At 42.3% G+C, this 23,335-nt stretch overlaps 1 protein-coding gene across 2 annotated transcripts in view; it reads left to right on the top strand.

The window, feature by feature from the left end:
• The first annotated feature begins 3,184 nt into the window (after positions 1-3,184).
• LOC121540524 (volume-regulated anion channel subunit LRRC8C) overlaps positions 3,185-23,335 on the top strand; it is a 46,784-nt gene continuing 26,633 nt past the window's right edge. For both annotated transcript variants that reach the window (XM_041849458.2, XM_041849459.2), the window contains exon 1: positions 3,185-3,397. The gene's annotated coding sequence lies outside the window, so the exon portion shown is untranslated. The remainder of the gene's footprint in view (positions 3,398-23,335) is intronic.

The raw sequence follows: 23,335 nt of genomic DNA, 5'->3' as shown, positions 1-23,335 counted from the left end.
GGCTGAACATTTTATTGAAACCAGTAGTCCAAACGATTTGGTTTAATTTGAAGTTATTTTTGTTGGAGTTTACATTATAGGGAATAGGCTGGCTTGCCGGGTCCTCCATATTACATCTCCCCCCCAGAAAAAAATGTCTGGCATGACTTAGGCATTCTTCTATATTCTGATCAGTTTTATGTAATAACTCGGAAAATAGAAAAGTGAGGTGTAACTTTGCATTGGGACTTTTAATGCGTATACTAATGCAAATCAATATGTTACATGTGGTTAAGTTTATGCTACCTACACTTTAACGTTGATGCTTTACATGTTGTCACGGAATATAGCTAATTGTAAGGTATTTGTTGATCTATCTCTCGCGCTCTCTCTCTGTGTGAGTGAATGAGTGAATATTCCGAATATTCTAGAAATACTCAGTACCACATTGGAGGGCAAAGCCATTGTGGCAAGCCCCGAGAGGTTTGGAGAAACGTGAGTGATCTAGTTACATCATTAATGACAGACTTATCTTCAAGGATGCTTGGTACACCCAAGGATGACGCCACCGTCCTTCTACTGGTTTCCTTGAGGAACGCCTCAGGAACCTGAGAAAGCGACTTTGGAGACCAGGACCAGCTTCAGCCGCCGAAGATGACAGACCAAGCAGGAGTCCTGACTTGCCTGGTAAATGTTTCAGTATATGGAGTGTGTATACGGACACACAACCTCCCGAGAGGGGAAGATATTAATAGACAGACCAGATCGGCTGTGTCAATTCTGTTATTATTTGTTGTTACCGAGAGCTTTAATTTATTCAAATAGATGTAATTATATTAAGGTTAGGGTTAGGATAAGATTATATGCATTTTTTCAACCACTTAATATTAAAGGTATTATTCATATCCACAAAATCCAATAATTGATGAGGTCTTCGTTTTGTACAACATCCCTAATTTTTACGTCACCACCAACGACTTAATTGATGGCAGTCTGACTGAAGTACATAGCGAACGATAGAGAAGCGGAAGAACACAGTTTCAGGCAAATTCGCGTCAGTCAGTACATTCTTCATGCATCACAAACAGGAACCTTGAACTAACTACAGTACAGTCGTGGTCAAAAGTTTTGAGAATGACACAAATATTAATTTTCACAAAGTCTGCTGCCTCAGCTTTTATGATGGCAATTTGCATATACTCCAGAATATAATGAAGAGTGATCAGATGAATTGCAATTAATTGCAAAGTCCCTCTTTGCCATGAAAATGAACTTAATCCCCAAAAAACATTTCCACTGCATTTCAGCCCTGCCACAAAAGGACCAGCTGACATTATGTCAGCGATTCTCTCGTTAACACAGGTGAGAGTGTTGACGAGGACAAGGCTGGAGATAATAATATATAATATAATATAATAATATGCCATTTAGCAGACGCTTTTATCCAAAGCGACTTACAGTCATGCGTGCATACATTTTTTTTTTGTGTATGGGTGGTCCCGGGGATCGAACCCACTACCTTGGCGTTCCAAGCGCCGTGCTCTACCAGCTGAGCTACAGAGGACCACTCTGTCATGCTGATTGAGTTAGAATAACAGACTGGAAGCTTTAAAAGCAGGGTGGTGCTTGAAATCATTGTTCTTCCTCTGTTATCCATGGTTACCTGCAAGGAAACACGTGCCGTCATTATTGCTTTGCACAAAAAGGGCTTCACAGGCAAGGATATTGCTGCTAGTAAGATTACACCTAAATCAACCAGGATCATCAAGAACTTCAAGGAGAGAGGTTCAATTGTTGTGAAGAAGGCTTCAGGGCGCCCAAGAAAGTCCAGCAAACGCCAGGACCGTCTCCTAAAGTTGATTCAGCTGCGGGATCAGGGCACCACCAGTGCAGAGCTTGCTCAGGAATGGCAGCAGGCAGGTGTGAGTGCATCTGCATGCACAGTGAGGTGAAGACTTTTGGAGGATGGCCTGGTGTCAAGAAGGGCATTGAGGAAGCCACTTCTCTCTAGGACAAACATCAGGGACAGACTGATATTCTGCAAAAGGTACAGGGATTGGACTGCTGAGGACTGGGGTAAAGTCATTTTCTCTGATTAATCCCCTTTCCGAATGTTTGGGGCATCCGGAAAAAAGCTTGTCCCGGAGAAGACAAGGTGAGCGCTACCATCAGTCCTGTGTCATGCCAACAGTAAAGCATCCTGAGACCATTCATGTGTGAGGTTGCTTCTTAGCCAAGGGAGTGGGCTCACTCACAATTTTGCCTAAGAACACAGCCATGAATAAATAATGGTACCAACACATCCTCCGAGAGCAACTTCTCCCAACCATCCAAGAACAGTTTGGTGACGAACAATGCCTTTTCCAGCATGATGGAGCACCTTGCCATAAGGCAAAAGTGATAACTAAGTGGCTCGGGGAACAAAACATCGACATTTTGGGTCCATGGCCAAGAAACTCCCCAGACCTTAATCCCATTGAGAACTTGTGGTCGATCTTCAAGAGCCGGGTGGACAAACAAACCCCCACAAATTCTGACAAACTCCAAGCATTGATTATGCAAGATTGGGCTGCCATCAGTCAGGATGTGGCCCAGAAGCTAATTTACAGCATGCCAGGGCGGATTGTAGAGGTCTTGAAAAAGAAGGGTCAACACTGCAAATATTGACTCTTTGCATAAACTTAATGTAATTGTCAATAAAAGCCTTTGACACTTATGGAATGCTTGTAATTATACTTCAGTATACCATAGTAACATCTGACAAAAATATCTAAAAACACTGACGCAGCAAACTTTGTGAAGACCAATACTTGTGTCATTCTCAAAACTTTTGACCATGACCATAGATCGCAGTCAGAAATAATGGAAAGCCGAGGACCACACTAGGGATGCGTTCAGGTCGATTAAACGTTTTCTAGGTTGCTTTACGGTTTGCACTGAACGACACGTTTCCCCCAAATGTTCTTGAACAGACTTTAGGTACGTTTTCTCCATTTGGTAGGGGTCCATGCTATTTGGGATCCTTGGGACATCTCTACCCAATTGAAGTCGAAATGTACAATGGTTATGGTCAGGTAAGGTTTATGATTAGGGTTAGGATAGGGATTAAGGTTTAGGGTAGGGACGGCCAAAGGATAGCACTACCCGTTTGGTGGGTGTGGTGGGGTGTGGCTTGAAGAAATGAGTGACGTTTTTAAGGGCAGCTGCCATGCTGATAGTGTTCTCCAAGCCTCACGGTTTTTCATCTGATCGTTCAGAACAACACAGTTTACATTTAATTGAATGTTGCACACCGTTTTTTCGTAGGCCTATTGAACACCATGCACAGATCAACAAGGACATGATCGCCGCTGCACTAAAAAAAACACCCATCGACGTCTTCTATAGAACCTAGGCTTTCGGACGGACATCACTAGGGGTAAGGCACATTTTGTTATTGTATTATTGTATGATTGGTTGTAACGGTCCATGTTGTTTACGATATGCAGTTCGTTACATTGTCTGTGACTGTATTTGGGTTTTACTGTAAATTGGCTCACACATTGTTGCCGGTAAGCGATCTAGATAACTTTCGCCTGTGTATAGCCCATGTAACGCGATCCTCCTGCATAGCTGGCACCGCTACTGAAGAGTGCTAATATTGAGTTGTAGCATACGCCACATACCGTTTTTTTTTTTTTGTACACACACAGCCTAGGTTTTATTATTTTGTTTAAAGACTAGAAATAGTGAAAGTGGTGGCGATTTCTCAAGTTTGGATAATGATATCACATATACCCCCATCTCCTCCCAAAAATAAAATAATAGAACATGAGTTGTAAAATATTATTCTCCACCCCATGGCTTCACAGGCCATATGAATAACTTGTTAGCAGTAGGCTATGAGGGCCTATGTATGCAAGGCAGATCATTTACACCATAGATTAGCCTTATACTCTATAGCCTAATTCACTAATGGCTTTGAGTTTGTCAATATCCTGTCTAGAGGGGATGGTTTATGGTTGTTTTTTGGGAAAGTTTTGTGGCCTATTATGTGGTTTGAAGTTGAGCAAGGAGAAAAGTTGGCTCTAAGGTCAGCCAATAGGCTCAGCAGTTTGTATTATGCAGTTCAATAATATTTACCAGTAGTAGCCTATAAGATATGTTGGGTTTTCATTGTATAAGTTATTGTTAAAAGATGTCCTACGTAAGTCTGGCGTTATTGTTATAATTTAAGACCTATTGTTACAAGTTAACCACCTGATTCTCTCAAAGTGACCCTGGAGTCTAATATTTTCTGCAGTGTTTTTCCATGGTCCTTATGAATAACTAATCTTGTACAGGATGTGTTATCCTGGGGACTGGGTGTGAACTATCCAGATATGCATGTATGTCCCAAATGGCACCCTATTCCCTATATATTGTACTATTTTTGACCAGGGCACAACAGGGCTCTGGTCAAAAGTAGTGCTCTATATAGGGTGCCATTTGGGATGCAAACATAGTCTGTTTAGGGCAGTCCCAGTGACTCCAGTGTGTTTTAGAGATCTGCAGAGTTTCCTGTCAGGAAGAGCCAGGCATAGGATAAGACCCGGGCTGCCAGGCCAGCTCACTGTGGTGACAAGGAAAACGACTCATCTAGGCAAGGGAGGAACCGTTTTCTAAAAATAATCAAAAGCCCCAGCCTGTAGTTAAATTCAATCCTCATACAGTTCTTTCTTTGATAGAGTATACTGTTTGGTACAGTAGGCTACAGTTGCATTAATAAACCATCAGCCATTGAGACTTCATATAGAGTTGAAGTTATGAGGCAGAGTAATATGTAAACATTCACCTATTGAACCTGAAGTGTCTGTCTTCCATCTTTCTTGCCAAGGTACATTCAATATTTCCATGAGACTCAGGAACTCCTCAAATAAACTATGTTGTGATGGACAATTAGAGATGTTAGTAGTACTGTATAGTGAAATTATGAGAATCTGTCGACTTTCAGACAAAGTTGTATGCTGACCAACCCTGGTTAAAGATGGTTGTTTGTTACTGGCACGGTGGTCTATTTAAAATGAAGTCCAAGTCAAAATCAAATTTTGTTTGGCACATGCGCCGAATACAACCGGTGTAGACTTACCGTGAAATGCTTACTTACAAGCCCTTAACCTACAATGCTGAAGTGTTTTATTTTTTTTAGTTAGAAAACATTGGCAAAAAAATAATAAAATTAACAAAAGTAACACAATAAAATAACAATAACGAGACTATATACAGAGGGTACCGAGTCAATGTGCGGGGGTACAGGTTAGTTGAGGTAATATGTACATGTAGATAGAGGTAAAGTGACTATGCATAGATGATAAACAGCGAGTAGCAGCAGCATATAAAAGGGGGTCAATCCAAATAGTCCGGGTAGCAATTTGATTAACTGTTTAGCAGTCAAATGGCTTGGGGGTAGAAGCTCTTAAGGAGCCTTCTGGACCTAGACTTGGCACTCCGGTACCACTTGCCGTGCGGTAGCAGAGAGAACGGTCTATGACTAGGGTGGCTGGAGTCTTTGAACATTTGTAGGGCCTTCCTCTGACACTGCCTGGTGTAGAGGTCCTGGATGGCAGGAAGCTTGGCCCCTGTGATGTAAAACAGTGCAGCTGTGTTATTGTAAGTGCTAAAATATTGAGACATGTTTTGATAGAGGTTGTTTAGTGCTGAAGACTGTGTATACACATTCATTAAGAGTGATTCCATCAAGGATCTGTAAAGATTCTGTATGGAGGAATGGTCTAAGATCCCTCCCAACATGTTCACCAATCTCATAAAACATTTTGGGAAAAAGGCAGATTCATTATCCTCTCAAGTGGAGGGTGCTAGAGTGTTAAACAGGGGTGACCATAATTTTGACCCCTATCTTTTTTAGATTTTTTGTTTATTACTTGTTAAACAGTCTCTTTCTCTGAGCTATTGTATTAGTATAAAATAATATAATTTCCCTATTATTTTGTTGTTGCATACAATATCTTAGTAATTGTATTAGTTATTTTATAGTCTTTTTTCCTCATCTTTTTCAAGGGTGCCAATAATTATGGACCTGACTGTTAACCATCTCATTAGATTTAGGGTAAAAAGACAATCACGAAATTCCTTTACATTGCTGGCCTTTTGCAAATCCAATCAGTTTTCCACGTTGATTCAACATCATCACATTGAATTATATTGTTGAAAGACGTTGATTCAACCAGTTTGTGCCCAGTTAGCAATGAGCAATCGGGAGGCCGGCGTCCCTCCACAGTGGTCGCGCGCCATGCAACTGCTTTTTTGCCCATTGCCTCACTCACGGGGCACCCGCGATATGCCACTTTGTCAAGCGGCAGCCATGCTCCTGCCGTTCACGTGCAGTTTTCCTCACGCAGCCCGCCCGCCCTTCTCCTGACCGGAGACACTACAGCTGCCAGTCGGAAGCAAGACTCATTTTCAGAGTCAAGTCAGCGGAGTGCCTACTCCCTTTCACCACTTATTTTTATTATTTAAGATACATTGGATGCCATGGCCATTTGAAAAAAGGTTTGTGATTTCCTATAAGTATTTTAAAAGTACTGTAAATGATTGTGTGTGTGTGTGCAAAATATATCAGATAATGAGGGCCAGTCATGGTTCCCTGGATCAACAGGTGACAAAAAATAAATCCTGTCAAATCAACAACAAAAAGTTATTGGAAGGCTTCTCACACAGTGAAATGGCAAAAGTGGCATAGTAATCAAAGTGACATAAAAGGAATCAAATAAGTGACACATTGTAAATATACAAAAAAGAACTACAGTGCATTAGCAGTGGGGGCGGCAGGTAGCTTAGTGGGTAAGAGCATTGTGCCAGTAACCGAAAGGTCGCTGGTTTTAATCCCCGAGCCGACTAGGTGAAAAATCTGTTGATGTGCCCTTGAGCAAGGCACTTAACCCTAATTGCTCCTGTAAGTCGCTCTGGATAAGAGCGTCTGCTAAATGACTAAAAAAAAAAAAAAAAAAAAGCAGTGTTCTGCCCTCACAATGTTTAAGCTACAACGCTTGGCAGACAGCTTACACTCTTCCAATAAAGAATCAGGAGGCATTGGTACCGTTAAGAATCTTTAGTAGAATATATTTTGTTTGTAAAACTGTAACAGATACAGAAAGGAGAAAATGTATGAGAAAATGTCACTATATACATTAACACAAATGGATACAAAAAAAGAACAGCGTCGCTATCATGAGTTAGCAACAAGACAACAAGCCTAGCTAGCCAACATGACCGTGCAGAAATGATGACAATTTATATTTATTTATTATTATTTATTTTTTTAACCTTTATTTAACTAGGAAAGTCAGTTAAGAACAAATTCTTATTTACAATGACAGCCTACCCTGGCCAAACCCTAACCCAGACGATGCTGGGCCAATTGTGCGCCGCCCTATGGGCTCCCAATCACGGCCGGTTGTGATACAGCCTGGAATCGAACCAGGGTCTGTAATCCAGCACTGAGATAGAGCTGATTGTTCTGACAGGAAATGGCTCTGAACCGAAAGTTAGCTAATTAAAAGCTACAGTACCCACATTCGCCAGTAGATGACATCATAGGACAATATAATACTCTGTACAGCTGTCAGAACAAGCAGCATAGAATTATAATTAAAGTACAGTATCTCTACATAGTGCAGTAAGGTGACACAACTATTGCATTGGTAGACTAAAGTGATTTTAAGTGTGTCTATGAATAAATGGTAAGTGTGTGTGTGGTAGAATGCAGTAGTCAGCCCAGGGTTCAGCTGTTGGATCAGTCTTGTGGCTGGCTTTGAGATAGGTGATCCGAGACTTGATGTTGACCCTCACAGCAGTGGATCCCTCTCCCCTGTGCGCAGCCTTCTTCCACCTTCACAATCGGAGGCCCTTTTCAGGTAACTGGTGATCTGAATCTGGACCACTTAATCCGTGGCATCCCGGGTTGCAGGGTTCTTCCGAATGGCTCCTATACACAAAGAAAGAACATTGAGTTACATTTAAATTGCACATGGTCTTACACAACTTTTTTTTTTTTTAATGACTTAAGTAACACATTGAATAATATAAACACTTACTGTGAATAATAGTCTTTAGAAACAAGTCATTGAAACAGTTCTTATCCCCTGCAGCAGTTCAGGTTGTGCCGATGGCAAGCCGGTTTGACAGAATGCAAGGTAGCATCCGCCACACTGTCGTCTTCAGGTCCTTGGCGCCCTTTACAACCAGACATTTAAAGTACAAATGTAAAAGTATTAGAAATGACACACTATGTTAACATAGTTCCCTCTCCAACCCCCTATATTTTAAATACATTTATTTTGACCATCTTTAAAGACCGATGTCAGTTTTCCAATAAGTATTTACATGTAATATAAATGCCTTATGTTAAAATTCTGAGCGGAGGAATTTAGAACATGCTGCTGTCACGTCAGGTTACAACAGTCGCAACAACCAGGTCAAAGTTGAATGTCTCTTGCTTCTTCCCGGAAAAAGTAATGGCTATACACAATTCTGAGCACACTTACAAGTCTCTCCTGGAGCTTGGTGTCCTTCTTCAGCCTGGTCTCCAGGAGCTCCAGGCCTTGCCGGTCCTTCATCAGGAGATTGAGTTCATCAGGCAAGGACACATCTCCAACCGACCCATTGGCCTGTTGATAGGCTAACAAGGTATTCATGTTATCCATCTCAAGTGTCCGAAACCACCCGAACCTATAGGGGGGAAAAAAAGTTGCAGTTAATCACTGTCACATTCCTGAAAACAATTATACACCAAAAATAGATGTGCAAGTTATGTTCTCACGTGCTTGCCCACTCCTTAGCGCCTTAACTTCTTCCCACAGGGCTCTGTTTTCTTGCTGGAGTCTTTGCATTTCTGCCCTGTCTTCCTTCAGTGATTTGTTGTCCTGCCAGTCATTGGATTTCTACCCTGAAAAATAAAACCACATTTTAAAAGGTTACAAGTTACCCTTGTGGAAAATTACAGGTTACTTTTCAATACAATAACATATTGTGCAAAACTGGACAGATAAGCATAGTCCCATTTTAGGCTAAGTGAATGTACTACATACCTCCATGGCTGTCATCCACATGCTGCTGTGGTGAATATGATGCTGGGGGTGTCCAGTGTCCTTTTTGAAAGACAGATTACATTAATAAAGGGTCTTGTTTATTTAGCAGGATTGAATACATCCTACAAAATATTTTTTTCAGGAATAACGCTTCTCTTACTTGTATTCGGACTCTTGGCCCCTTGAAGTGGATCCGTGTTATAGGGAGACGACTAATTCTAAGAAGAAAAGACATCGCTGTTAGCTAGCATCTAACATTAGCAAGCTAGCTAGGTAGGTAACTCAGCTAGCAAGGACACAAGCAGATAGTAAGCTAGCCAACTTAACACAACAAAACCGTTTAGCAGCTAGCTAGCTAACATTAGGCTAGCAACGCCACACAAGCTGCTAGCTAGCAAGCTAACATACAACCACACTTACGTTAGCAACTTGTGTTAACGTTATTGTCCTTAAAAATAATGCGGTGAAAAATGCCAGCTAAATTAGCATGTACTTCATCGTCGAGCTTACTATAAAATAAAGGGGGTTGGAGAGGGAAATATGGTCACATAGTGTGTCATTTCTAATACTTTTACATTTGTAGCTTAGGTTTCTGCCTGTAAAGGGTGCCAAGGACCTGAAGATGAGTGTGGTGGATGCTAGTTTAACGCATTAAGGTTACTGTTTGAGCAAACATTAAAGACAAACAAATGTCACTTGAGGCCGATACGTAAAGCTTATTAAAGAGCAGTGATCCTATCAAGAGCAGTGTGCGGGTTTCTGCTTTTTTTCTCATCTTATTCAACGGTTACCATGCACCTGCAAAAAAGATAGCTCAGATGTGTGAGTGCCTTTTTGAAGTTTGAAAAACAATTGTAGAGATCCTGGTTCGAATCCAGGCTCTGTCGCAGCCGGCCGCGACCGGGAGACTCATGGGCGGCGCACAATTGGCCCAGCGTCGTCCAGGGTAGGGGAGGGAATGGCCGGCAGGGATGTAGCTCAGTTGATAGAGCATGGCGTTTGCAACGCCAGGGTTGTGGGTTCGATTCCCACGGGGGGCCAGTATAAAAAAATATGTATTCACTAACTGTAAGTCGCTCTGGATAAGAGCGTCTGCTAAATGACTAAAATGTAAAATGTAAATGTAATAAAAGTTTGCATTAGCTATGACAATAGTTTGATAACATGTAACACAAGAAGGAAAGCTGTAACGTTACTTACTTGAACAAACATGCTGAGTCGCAGTAAAAAATTACTTGTAGTAGAGAAGGTATTCAACAACAATGAAAATGAATGGATTGGCGTTGACGATAAAATGGACGCTACAGGCCCGTTAACCAATCCCAGTAGACCTTTTCCTTTCTGCACGGTAACATTGGTGAGGTTTTGCTCAAGGATCAATGGAATTTCCCAAATTAGCTTCAGTTGCAAAACGAATATAACTAGGTCATAAAAATATATTTGTGAAAAAGATACTCCATTACAAATTATATATATTCAACAGACTTTGCATTCCAATCTGGTGCATGAACAGATTAGTAAACTAGAAACGTTTTTCTAATGAGTTGGTAAAAGAGGTCCATCTCCGGCAAGTTTTTACAAAGACAACATGAATCGCTCTCAATGATTCAAAATCCAGGCCAGCGAGTTGGTGCTCCAATTATATTTTGACAAAGTGTGCCACTAGTGTACCTTCGGTATTTTAAAACGTTCACTGGTGATAAATACAAACAATTAAAGTTATTTTGTTCCAAAAGCCTACCATTGCCATTTTTCTATAGCTACTAACACGTTACTAAATACCTGTTGATGACATTGGGCTTTCCGGCTTCTTCGATGCGGTTTAATGGCGGTTGGCATCCAATAAATGTTGCGTGGCGGTAATGCCACAATAGCATTCTAAAATTTTTTGTGAGAATGCTATTCATTGACTACAGCACTGCGTTCATCACCGTAGTGCCCTCAAAGCTCATCACTAAGCTAAGGACCCTGGGACTTAACTCCTCCCTCTGCAACTGGATCCTGGACTTCCTGATGGGCCGCCCCCAGGTGGTAAGGGTAGGTAACAAAACATCCGCCACGCTGGTCCTCATCACGGGGGCCCCTCGGGTGCGTGCTCAGTCCCCTCCTGTACTCCCTGTTCACCCATGACTGCATGGCCAGGCACGACTCCAACACCATCATTAAGTTTGCCGACGACACAACATTGGTAGGTCTGATCCGACAACGACGAGACAGCCTATAGGGAGGAGGTCAGAGACTTGGCCGTGTGGTACCAGGACAACAACCTCTCCCTCAACATGATCAAGAAAAAGGAGATGATTGTGGACTACAGGAAAAAGAAGAGGACCAAGCACGCCCCCATTCTCATCGACAGGGCTGTAGTGGAGCAGGTTGAGAGCTTCAAGTTCCTTGGTGTCCATATCACCAACAAACTAACATGGTCCAAGCACACCAAGACAGTCATGAAGAGGGCACGACAAAACCTATTCCCCCTCAGGAGACTGAAAAGGTTTGGCATGGGTCCTCAGATCCTCAAAAGGTTCTACAGCTGCACCATCAAGAGCATCCTGACTGGTTGCATCACTGCCTGGTATGGTAACTGCTCGGCCTCCGATCGCAAGGCACTACAGAGGGTAGGGCGTACGGCCCAGTACATCACTGGGGCCAAGCTTCCTGCCTTCCAGGACCTCTATACCAGGCGGTGTCGGAGGAAGGCCCTAAAAATTGTCAAAGACTCCAGCCACCCTAGTCATAGACTGTTCTCTCTGCTACCGCATGGCAAGCGGTACCGTAGCGCAAAGTCTAGGTCCAAGAGGCTCTAAACCGCTTCTACCCCCAAGCCATAAGACTCCTGAACATCTAATCAAATGGCTACCCAGACCATTTTACATTGCCCCCCCAATATTTTACGTTTATTATCTAGCCATATCTACCTACATGTACAAATTACCTCGACTAACCGGTGCCACCGCACATTGACTTGGTACCGGTACCCCCTTTATATAGCCTGGCTATTGTTATTTTACTGCTGCTCTTTTTAATTATTTGTAACTTTTATTTCTTATTATTTTTATGGGTATTCTTTCTTAAAACCGCATTGTTGGTTAAGGGCTTGTAAGTAAGCATTTCACTGTAAGGTCTATACCTGTTATATTCGGCACATGTGACAAATTACATTTTGATTTGACCTACTAGACTGGAGTACAACTGCCTTATACTTTGCTTGAAAATAATAATCATATATTTTTACAAATACCCTACCATCTAACACTACACTCACAAAAAAACATTATAATAAAATAACACCACCCTACTCCACTATTTAAATCTATTTAGTCCTACCTCAGGCCAACAACCTGAAAGAATGGTACACCACCACTTAACACACCCTGTAACTCTTCTAATGTCAAGTCTCGCTCACCCAAATACCTCTCTGCAGCTGCCACCACAACCTCAATTTTCTGCGACTTACGTTCCATCCCTGCAGTACAGTTGATAACCATTGCTAAAAATCCAATCTTACTGAAACATATATCACTTGTTAGCCTATCCCTCTGTACTGGTACAGATCTACTACTCACATCACTCCTCTCAGGATCCCTCCCCCTTGACCCATCTTCCTCTACTTTCTTCACTGCCTCAGCATATGACAACTTCTGCACTACTCTAATCCTGGAAACCTCAACCTGCCTCTCTCGCACGGGACATTTCTGATCCCCAGCCCCATGGGCACCCCTACAATTAACACATACCACTACTTTCCTCAATGCTACACATTCCTTTGTCTCATGCCTTTCTGCACACTTCTCACACCTAGGAACCTCCCTCCTACACACTGCTGCCACATGCCCATAAACTTGACACCTGTAACAACGTAATGTATTCGGCACAAAAGCTCTTACAGGATAACTTTTATATATCCTAACATCCCTTTGTCGGGCAAAGACTCAACATCAAAACTCAAAAGAACAGACAATGACTCTTCTGTTTCACCACTCATGCCACCCTGTCTGCGTCGCACCAAACGACGAGCATCACAAACACCGGGAATCTTCCCCTTCAGTTGGTCAACTTTTACATATACTGCTACCCCAGTAATCTCTCCTTTCAATGGCACCCTTTTCTTGAGCGCAAAACAATTCACATCCCTTGCCCTCATTCGTTTAATGCGGAGCGCCTGCTCCCTCTGACGAGCAGAAACACAAACAATTATCACAAGATCACTTCTGGTTACCCTCACTGATTCCACTGGATCAGCCAAAAGACAAGGTTCCACTTTTTCTAAAAACTTCACCCCTACTGTCACAGACTCATCTTTATCCTGACCCTCGGTCCAATCCTCGGCCTACAAGAACTTCACCACACCTACCACCTCCGATACTTCGCCCTCATTCACTTCCATTTCTCCTCCTGTCTTCAGCTCACTCTGATTATACTTTCTACCATTCTTCTTTAACAAACATCTCCCTTTTTTCTGCCATTTTTTTACCAACTCAATCTCACCATCTTCCTCCCTCTCTCTCTTAGACCTCCTCTGCCTCTCTTTTTCCCTCCATTCTTCCTCCGTATTCCAAGTCTCCTTATGATAATACTGCGCTTCTCCTGACATACAGTGGGGAGAACAAGTATTTGATACACTGCTGATTTAGCAGGTTTTCCTACTTACAAAGCATGTAGAGGTCTGTAATTTTTATCATAGGTACACTTCAACTGTGAGAGACGGAATCTAAAACAAAAATCCATAAAATCACATTGTATGATTTTTAAGTAATTCATTTGCATTTTATTGCATGACATAAGTATTTGATACATCAGAAAAGCAGAACTTAATATTTGGTACAGAAACCTTTGTTTGCAATTACAGAGATCATACGTTTCCTGTAGGTCTTGACCAGGTTTGCACACACTGCAGCAGGGATTTTGGCCCACTCCTCCATACAGACCTTCTCCAGATCCTTCAGGTTTCGGGGCTGTCGCTAGGCAATACGGACTTTCAGCTCCCTCCAAAGATTTTCTATTGGGTTCAGGTCTGGAGACTGGCTAGGCCACTCCAGGACCTTGAGATGCTTCTTACGGAGCCACTCATTAGTTGCCCTGGCTGTGTGTTTCGGGTCGTTGTCCTGCTGGAAGACCCAGCCATGACCCATCTTCAATGCTCTTACTGAGGGAAGGAGGTTGTTGGCCAAGATCTCGCGATACATGGCCCCATCCATCCTCCCCTCAATACGGTGCAGTCGTCCTGTCCCCTTTGCAGAAAAGCATCCCCAAAGAATGATGTTTCCACCTCCATGCTTCACGGTTGGGATGGTGTTCTTGGGGTTGTACTCATCTTTCTTCTTCCTCCAAACACGGCGAGTGGAGTTTAGACCAAAAAGCTCTATTTTTGTCTCATCAGACCACATGACCTTCTCCCATTCCTCCTCTGGATCATCCAGATGGTCATTGGCAAACTTCAGACGGGCCTGGACATGCGCTGGCTTGAGCAGGGGGACCTTGCGTGCGCTGCAGGATTTTAATCCATGACGGCGTAGTGTGTTGCTAATGGTTTTCTTTGAGACTGTGGTCCCAGCTCTCTTCAGGTCATTGACCAGGTCCTGCCGTGTAGTTCTGGGCTGATCCCTCACCTTCCTCATGATCATTGATGCCCCACGAGGTGTGATCTTGCATGAAGCCCCAGACCGAGGGTGATTGACCGTCATCTTGAACTTCTTCCATTTTCTAATAATTGTGCCAACAGTTGTTGCCTTTTCACCAAGCTGCTTGCCTATTGTCCTGTAGCCCATCACAGCCTTGTGCATGTCTACAATTTTATTCCTGATGTCCTTACACAGCTCTCTGGTCTTGGCCATTGTGGAGAGGTTGGAGTCTGTCTGATTGAGTGTGTGGACAGGTGTCTTTTATACAGGTAACGAGTTCAAACAGGTGCAGTTAATACAGGTAATGAGTGGAGAACAGGAGGGCTTCTTAAAGAAAAACTAACAGGTCTGTGAGAGCCGGAATTCTTCCTGATTGGTAGGTGATCAAATACTTATGTCATGCAATAAAATGCAAATGAATTACTTAAAAATCATACAATGTGATTTTCTGGGTTTTTGTTTTAGATTCCGTCTCTCACAGTTGAAGTGTACCTATGATAAAAATTACAGAACTCTACATGCTTTGTAAGTAGGAAAACCTGCAAAATCGGCAGTGTATCAAATACTTGTTCTCCCCACTGTACATCTTGTTCTTGCCTTCTCAAGGGACACCATTTAACCGGCTGTCACAATCTCCGTACAATCAGCACGAACCCCTCGGGATGTAGCGCTCAACAGTGCATCCCACAGAGCGCATCTTGATGTTCTTCTTTATCAATAGCTACCGCGACGCTTTTCCATTTCAAATAAGTGCGCTCTTCCATCCACCATCACTCGGTACGCTCTGTGTCGCCCAGTACTCTCTCTGTCCTGAGCTGTCACTTCACTCTGCCTCTCACAAGCCTCAGTAGCCATGCACTCTCTGAGCTTTCCGGCTTCTTCTGTGAGGGTTTTAGAGGTGCCGCCACCTACTGTAAGTAGTGTGCATTTCTCTTTTTTGGCAAGGTTGTAGGAGAGTATAAATCATAGACTGTAGCAGCCTATCTGTGGCAGTCAGTGGCGTTTTATGATGAGGGAGGACCATTTTCTTTTTTTTTTCATGAGCATGGCCTTATTTCTATTACAGCATGTTGGATGACTGTCATTCATATTCCATTCACTCAGTTCAATGTAACATCAATAGTTTTAGGCTACTACATGATACTCTAATTTTCCCTGTACCCATCATGAGTTTGCTACAACCTAGCCTATGAATGAAAGTTTACAACGTAGGTGCACACAGGTCGCAAGAGAAATTTGAGATGACAGACATTGACACATGGACAGACAGTGACACATTCAATACCGTCTTGCACACTCTTCCCTGCATCTAGCTTATCTAGGGTGTAATCATTAGTCCAACAGTTGCAAACAAGGTTTTCTATTGGACAAATTCAGGTATTTTGATCCCTGTTTCGTTTGCTTCCATTTAATAAATTTTTTTCAACAGAATTGGTGGAATGAATACACTCCTGATCACGCATAAACACAGTTCCTCCTCCATGCACTCTCCTCCTCTCACCTTAGCTGTATGTGACCAGTCGAAAAAACCTTTCCAAGCCACACCATGTCATAACCGCTACACACAGCCTACATCGTTGTCCCCATATTAGCTAAAGTAACGTCCTAGTCAACATAGCTAATAGAACTATTGCGTTAGTAAACCTGCTACAATCATACAGTAACGTTACAGTGTATAGTCAGTAAGCAGTTACTCCGGCGGGCCCCGGTGGCAATAAATTAATAAAACCAAAAGCGTACCTTGACTTGGAAGAGTTCCAGTGTTGTGTTGGATAGTCATCACTAGCTAGCTAACATAGCACCCCTCTGTTTGAGCCGGGTGTTTGAGTAACTAAACTAGCCAGCTGCATTTGCTAGCTAAGTAAGTGAAAGTGGGAAAAAAATGACAATCACGCTCTCTCTTGCTTCTCCTTCATTTTTGAAGAAATTAATTAGTTGACAACTGTTCAACTATTGTCTTTCTCTCTCTCTCTTTGAGTCAACTACTCACCACATGTTATGCATTACAGTGATAGCTAGCTGTAGCTTATGCTTTCAGTACTACATTCATTCTCTGATCCTTTGATTGGGTGGACATGTCAGTTCATGCTGCAAGAGCTTTGATAGGTTGGAGGACGTCCTCCGGAAGTTGTCATAATTACTGTGTAAGTCTATGGAAGGGGGTGAGAACCAAGAGCCTCCTAGGTTTTGTATTGAAGTCAATGTACCAAGAGGAGGACTGAAGCTAGCTGTCCTCCGGCTACACCATGGTACTACCCTACAGAGTGCTGTTGAGGCTACTATAGACCTTCATTGCAAAACAGTGTGTTTTAATCAATGATTTGGTGACGTGAATATATTTAGTATAGTTTGATCTAAAAATGATACCTTTTTCAATGTTTTACTATTTTTATTTTTATGAAATTCACTGAGGAGGATCGTCCTCCCCTTCCTCCTCTAATGAGCCTCCACTGCAGCCTATGTATATCTAATTCAAATAAAATGACTTGGCAAAGGAGGGTAAAAAGGGAGTAGTTTGAGTTGACCCTCCACTATCTGTGGTCTCAGTTCAAAAGGCTGACATTCCTGCAATGAAATGGCTATGGGTTCCTAAAGTTTAGCAATGCAGGCTATTCATTTAAATTTACATTGCAAGTTGCAACATTGACTGTGGCTTCGATTTGAACATAGTTTTAAGCAATAAACAGGTCATGGAATTAAATGTACATTGGAATGTAGGCTATTTATTAATGGCCTCAATAGAATAGACTAGAATTGGCTTCATGACCACAGACAATTGCACCCTTAATGACAGTGATCAACACTGTGTGAAGTGGTTTAGGGAGTGGCATCTCTTTAACAAAGCAACTGGAACAGTTGCTAGGCACAGTTGGTATTGCCTTTAAATATAGCCTAGTACATAAAACTCATGAAGAAAAATGCTATAAACTGTAAATGATTAGTTGTATCACTTTTGTGTTATCCTCAATTATTTTGAATGCATTGTGTCCTCTTGTTTTTTTTGGGGGGGGTTGTTTTGTTTAAATTGGCAAATAAATCAAATTGACATCACAAAAAATGTAGGCTAAGGTTTATAGATCACAACAAAAACCGCTTGTAGCCTCTGGCTGGCTGTGGTTAGCTGGAAGGTGGCAGGCCTAATTTGAGAGAAGAGAAATTCCTGGCTATTGTCTTTCAAATTAACTCATGGCTAGATGGCTTGCCTAGGGCGTATAGCTGTCCTCTGAGTGGAGGCTAAACGCCAGAGATTCAAAAGCGGCCTGCCAATGGCTTATAGCAATCCTCTGAATGGGGGCTACCCACCGGAGATGCAAATCATGTATTGAGCTGCAAACTCCACTTGCTCGCTGGTGGTAGGAATTTATAGCCATGGGCGTAGCGACAGTGGGAAATAGCAAGCAGGGGAACCGTTTTTGCTATCTGGGTTACTATTCTGAGTTGTATTGTTTTACATTTGCACTAAAGTGCAGACAGTATAGAATCATGCTCATGATGTAAGAACTTTCCAAATACATTCTCTTTGGAAAAACATTTGACATCCTTTTGTCTTGTTTTTTGAAGAATGTTCTTCTCCCACTGATAAGACCAGATGGATACCCAATAGAGGATATTTAAGGGGGCAATCCTTTGGTTGTGGATGGCACTCCTCAGAGAAATAGAATCACAATGGTGATCAGAATAGTGATTTATATTTCTATGGTATCCTCTCTAGAACATCAGTCAGTTACAGTGAGGGAAAAAAGTATTTGATCCCCTGCTGATTTTGTATGTTTGCCCACTGACAAAGAAATGATCAGTCTATAATTTTAATGGTAGGTTTATTTGAACAGTGAGAGACAGAATAACAACAAAAAAATCCAGAAAAACGCATGTCAAAAATGTTAGAAAGTGATTTGCATTTTAATGAGGGAAATAACTATTTGACCCCCTCTCAATCAGAAAGATTTCTGGCTCCCAGGTGTCTTTTATACAGGTAACGAGCTGAGATTAGGAGCACACTCTTAAAGGGAGTGCTCCTAATCTCAGCTTGTTACCTGTATAAAAGACACCTGTCCACAGAAGCAATCAATCAATCAGATTCCAAACTCTCCACCATGGCCAACACCAAAGAGCTCTCCAATGATGTCAGGGACAAGATTGTAGACCTACACAAGGCTGGAATGGGCTACAAGTCCATCGCCAAGCAGCTTGGTGAGAAGGTGACAACAGTTGGTGCGATTATTCGCAAATGGAAGAAACACAAAAGAACTGTCAATCTCCCTCGGCCTGGGGCTCCATGCAAGATCTCACCTTGTGGAGTTGCAATGATCATGACAACGATGAGGAATCAGCCCAGAACTACACGGGAGGATCTTGTCAATGATCTCAAGGCAGCTGGGACCATTAGTCACCAAGAAAACAATTGGTAACACACTACGCCATGAAGGACTGAAATCCTGCAGAACCCACAAGGTCCCCCTGCTCAAGAAAGCACATATACAGGGCCGTCTGAAGTTTGCCAATGAACATCTGAATGATTCAGAGGAGAACTGGGTGAAAGTGTTGTGGTCAGATGAGACCAAAATCGAGCTCTTTGCCATCAACTCAACTCGCAATGTTTGGAGGAGGAGGAATGCTGCCTATGACCCCAAGAACACCATCCCCACCGTCAAACATGGAGGTGGAAACATTATGCTTTGGGGGTGTTTATTTCTAAGGGGACAGGACAACTTCACCGCATCAAAGGGACGATGGACGGGGCCATGTACCGTCAAATCTTGGGTGAGAACCTCCTTCCCTCAGCCAGGGCATTGAAAATGGGTCGTGGATGGGTATTCCAGCATGACAATGACCCAAAACACACGGCCAAGGCAACAAAGGAGTCACTCAAGAAGAAGCACATTAAGGTCCTGGAGTGGCCTAGCCAGTCTCCAGACCTTAATCCCATAGAAAAGCTGTGGAGGGAGCTGAAGTTTAGAGTTGCCAAACGTCAGCCTCGAAACCTTAATGACTTGGAGAAGATCTGCAAAGAAGAGTGGAACAAAATCCCTCCTGAGATGTGTGCAAACCTGGTGGCCAACTACAAGAAACGTCTGACCTCTGTGATTGCCAACAAGGGTTTTGCCACCAAGTACTGAGTCATGTTTTGCAGAGGGGTCAAATACTTATTTCCCTCATTAAAATGCAAATCAATTTCTAACATTTTTGACATGCGTTTTTCTGGATTTTTTTGTTGTTATTCTGTCTCTCACTGTTCAAATAAACATACCATTAATATTATAGACTGATCATGTCTTTGTCAGTGGGCAAACATACAAAATTAGCAGGGGATCAAATACTTTTTTCCCTCACTGTATGTATGGCATTTCCCGCAGTTAAGCTGAAACTTAGTACACTCTGACGTAATGGGCTTTATACAGTCAATTGTGAATTATATGGTAGGCCTATTTGTGTTTACAAAAGCATTGCTGTAATACTTCATCATTTTGGATAGAGTTCAGAGTGATACCCATAGTAAGCAGATTGCTAAAGCTGACCAGAGGGAGGGAGGGACAGAGACGAGCAACATCAGTGTAGAAAACCCTCTCTCTGGCCCTGGGACACAACTTTGGGATTTCTAACTGCACCAAGTAGGGGTCCCATCCCCACTAGAGCCTAAAGGGCCATAAGCTTGCATTTCACACCTCTGTTGCTAGGGGAGGTTGCTATGGTTGTCTTATCACACCATGGGGTCAGCCAATCACAGGCAGTCATCTGAGGTCACAGATCCCCAATTCCTGCCTTTTTCATCTTCAGAAAGCAATGGCAGAGTGAGGAACTCTGATAAACTTCTGCCCTGCACACCAACAGCTTGGCCACAACCAATTGACCTTTCTCCTGAAGCCCTGGACTATGACAACACACGCTAGTGTTAGTGCGTCCATGATATAGTAAGTGGACTTCACTGGGTTTGGGTGTATAGAAACCTGCTTGTTTATGTTTAGACCAGCCAGTACAGGCTCAGTCGTTGCTACTATAGGCCTCAAGATGGCCGCTGTGTTGTTATGTAACCTAAGATAGCTGCTCCCTTGCAGGGCTGTGCACAGACCTTTTGGGGGGCATGTGCTAAAACAAAAAAAAATACTCATTGGGAAATATTACAAGAAGAGGGGAAAGCAGCACAATCTGATGAGTAAAGTATTTAGCAAAGTATTTTGAACTTTAATAAATGCTCCACTTATTAACAATGACCAACAAAACTCCTGTTAAATATATACTGTAGCCTACCATTACTATATCCAACCCAACTCAATTTTTTGCTACTATCATGTATCCCAGTGGATGACCCCCAAAAAGGAGTGGCACAAAACATGTGACCACCCCCCAGCATGTGCGTGCAAATGCACGTGTGCACACACGAACATGCACACACAATCGCTGTGCAAATGTAGCCTGTCATTACAGCCGGTGATGTATTTTAAAAACGCAAGATAGGCTACAGAAATAAACTGCGTTTTACACCTGCATTTGGAGCTGAAAGTCATTCATGTTAGCAGCCAAAATCAACTAGCGATATGCAGTGCCTTTCTTCACATTTTGTGTTACAAAGTGGGATTCACATTTATTTTCTCAACAATCTACACAAAATACTCTGTCAGTGGAATATATTCCACTCTGTCAGTGGAATATTCTTTGATATTGTTTTGATAAATACAATTTCATAACTAAAATATAGAGTTGAAGTCGGAAGTTTACATATACTTAGGTTGGAGTCATTAAAAATTGTTTTTCAACCACTCCACACATTTCTTGTGAACAAACTATAGTTTTGGCAAGTCGGTTAGGACATCTACTTTGTGCTTGACACAAGTAATTTTTCCAACAATTGTTTACAGACCAGATTATTTCACTTAAAATTCATTGTATCACAATTCCAGTGGGTCAGAAGTTTACATACACTAAGTTGACTGTGCCTTTAAACAGCTTGGAAAATTCCAGAAAATTATGTCATGGCTTTTGAAGCTTCTGATAGGCTAATTGACATCATTTGAGTCAATTGGAGGTTTCCCTGTGGATGTATTTCAAGGCCTACTTTCAAACTCAATGCCTCTTTGCTTGAAAATCAAAAGCAATCAGCAGAGACCTCAGAAGAAAAATTGTAGACCTCCACAAGTCTGGTTCATCCTTGGGAGCAATTTCCAAATGCCTGGAGGTACCACATTCATCTGTACAAACAATAGTACGCAAGTATAAACACCATGGGACCACGCAGCCGTCATACTGCTCAGGACGGAGATGCGTTCTGTCTCCTAGAGATGAACGTACTTTGGTGCGAAAAGTGCAAATCAATCCCAGAACAACAGCAAAGGACCTTGTGAAGATGCTTGAGGAAACAGGTACAAAAGTATCTATATCCACAGTAAAATGAGTCCTATATCGACATAACCAGAAGGGCCGATCAGCAAGGAAGAAGCCACTGCTCCAAAACAGCCATAAAAAAGCCAGACTACGGTTTGCAACTGTACATGGGGACAAAGATTGTACTTTTTGGAGAAATGTCCTCTGGTCTGATGAAACAAAAATAGAACTGTTTGGCCATAATGACCATCGTTATGTTTGGAGGAAAAAGGGGGTAGCTTGCAAGCCAAAGAACACCATCCCAACCGTGAAGCATGGGGGTGGCAGCATCATGCTGTGGGGGTGCTTTGCTGCAGGAGGGATTGGTGCACTTCACAAAATAGATGGCATCATGAGGAAGGAAAATGATGTGGATATATTGAAGCAACATCTCAAGACATCAGTCAGGAAGTTAAAGCTTGGTCGCAAATGGGTCTTCCAAATGGATGGTCTTCCAATGACCCCAAGCATACTTCCAAAGTTGTGGCAAAATGGCTTAAGGACAACAAAGTCAAGGTATTGTAGTGGCCATCACAAAGCCCTGACCTAAATCCTATAGAACATTTGTGGGCAGAACTGAAAAAGCGTATGTGAGCAAGGAGGCCTACGAACCTGACTCAGTTACACCAGCTCGGTCAGGAGGAATGGGCCAAAATTCACCCAACTTATTGTGGGAAGCTTGTGGAAGGTTACCTGAAATGTTTGACCCAAGTTAAACAATTTAAAGGCAATGCTACCAAATGCTAATTGAGTGTATGTAAACTTTGACCCACTGGAAATGTGATGAAAGAAATAAAAGCTGAAATAAATCATTCTCTCTACTATTATTCTGACATTTCACATTCTTAAAATAAAGTGGTGATCCTAACTGACCTAAGACAGGGGATTTTTACTAGGATTAAATGTCAGGAATTGTGAAAAACTGACTTTAAATGTACACTGCTCAAAAAAATAAAGGGAACACTACAATAACACATCCTACATCTGAATGAATGAAATAATCTTATTCAATACTTTTTTCTTTACATAGTTGAATGTGCTGACAACAAAATCACACAAAAATTATCAATGGAAATCAAATGTATCAACCCATGGAGGTCTGGATTCGGAGTCACCCTCAAAATTAAAGTGGAAAACCACACTACAGGCTGATCCAACTTTGATGTAATGTCCTTAAAACAAGTCAAAATGATGCTCAGTAGTGTGTGTGTGTGGCCTCCACGTGCCTGTATGACCTCCCTACAATGCCTGGGCATGCTCCTGATGAGGTGGCGGATGGTCTCCTGAGGGATCTCCTCCCAGACCTGGACTAAAGCA

The sequence above is a fragment of the Coregonus clupeaformis genome, chromosome 26 (genome assembly GCF_020615455.1).
Source record: "Coregonus clupeaformis isolate EN_2021a chromosome 26, ASM2061545v1, whole genome shotgun sequence".
In the NCBI taxonomy this organism is placed as follows: domain Eukaryota; kingdom Metazoa; phylum Chordata; class Actinopteri; order Salmoniformes; family Salmonidae; genus Coregonus; species Coregonus clupeaformis.
The sequence above is the reverse complement of the archived record's forward strand: the minus strand, read 5'-3'. Positions and strand labels throughout refer to the sequence as shown.